Raw genomic sequence first — 1,539 nt, 5'->3', positions numbered from 1 at the left:
GGGATTGGGGGTTGGGGGTGTGGGGGAAGAAGAGCGAGAGCATGAGACAGAGAGCTTGGAACCCCAAACATCCAAGCATGCAGTTATGACACAGCACTAACCAGATGTTTCCATTCAGCCCACTGCAATCCCACTAAGAAGGGCAACTGTAATAAAATAGAGATTTCTTAAGAAAGCTTGCAATTCGCAGAGAACAGCACGGTCGCCAAGCCTAACCCAGGAATCCTGCTGCTGTTGGCTGGGAGGCTCCTTATGGTCTCTCATGGAGAGGTTATAGCTCCTGACTTCTCATATTTCTTGCTCTTGGACAAGGCAGTTGCCTGCTTCAGGAGCTCTCGGGTTTTGCCCTGCAGTTGCTCTGTGACTTCTTTGTGGGTTTTCTCCATCTGGTTCATTTTGGCTCTCATCTGAGATTCTTGGTATTGGAAATCAGCCTTCAACTCTGTGATCTTCTCTTTCTCTAAAATCATTTGATCCTTTTGATGCAACATCTTCTTCAGAGTGGCCACTTCTTCCTTCAGTTGGGCAATGATGACAAAGTGGTCAGTGCCTGGTGAGTCCAGAGACAGGTCTGGGGAAAAGCTGTCTTCATTGGTTGTGATTGACTCAAACATGGATTTTTTTTCTTTGGGATTTCATTTTGAATTGAGGATGTAGAAAGTGTTTTCTGGCTGTTATGTCTGCCCCCACTCAGTCGACTATACTGTTCCTTCTTCTGATGTCTGGCACAGGAAGAGCTGCTCAGATGTTTTCTCTGCTCTTTGGTCTTCTGGAGGTCTCGTTTGTACGAAAGTGTACAAAGCCAGCACAGCAATTTCCCATCTACCTTCTTTCTGTGATCTCCCCTGTCAAATGCGCACTGCTGCTTACACTGTTCACACGAATATGGTGGTCCATATTTCTTCTCTGAATTCGTGGAGAGCTGGCATTTGTTGCCAATAAATGCTGCAATTATGTTGTAGTACTGACAAGGTTTGGGCGTTCAATATAACTGCACATTCTGAACACATTTCTTGCATATTGTATTGGTTTTACTCTCCTGCTGGTACTCAGTTCTACAGTAGGTGCACTTCACAACAGAGTGTGCAATCTGACATTCCTTGCACAGCTGCTGTCCCTGAGATAGCACCTTGAAGAGGAAGCGATGGTGGCACTTGGTGCAGGCATAGAGCGCCGCCATGTCCGACTTTGGCCGTGCTTACCTCCCAGCCGGCCCGGCCCGCCGCTTTATCTGAGAGTCTGAGAAAAAGCCTTTTTTTTTTTTTAATTTTCATTGAGTCCAACAATCTGTTTGTACTGATGCAAGAATTTATCCTAAATACTTGAAGTAATTATTGATAGGTAGGAGGTTAACTTTCCATTTTGGTTGGTTGGTTTCTGATTTGGATTCTCTGTGCCTTTCCCCTTTATGTTATTTTTTGGGGGGATTGCTTCCTTTAGTGCCATTCCTCACTTCTTCCCCATCTTTTGTGTGTCTCCTTCGTGTGTGCGTTTGTGTGTTTGTGTGTATGTTGCTTGTCTGTGTTAATATAACACATA

At 45.0% G+C, this 1,539-nt stretch overlaps 1 pseudogene; it reads right to left on the bottom strand.

Moving 5' to 3' along the window:
* Window positions 1-260: 260 nt before the first annotated feature.
* On the bottom strand, window positions 261-1,180 carry LOC132008027 (protein FAM76A-like; annotated as a pseudogene).
* Window positions 1,181-1,539: the final 359 nt, after the last annotated feature.

The sequence above is a fragment of the Mustela nigripes genome, unplaced genomic scaffold (genome assembly GCF_022355385.1).
Source record: "Mustela nigripes isolate SB6536 unplaced genomic scaffold, MUSNIG.SB6536 HiC_scaffold_20, whole genome shotgun sequence".
NCBI classification, from domain to species: domain Eukaryota; kingdom Metazoa; phylum Chordata; class Mammalia; order Carnivora; family Mustelidae; genus Mustela; species Mustela nigripes.
This window is presented reverse-complemented; position numbering and strand designations above follow the sequence as displayed.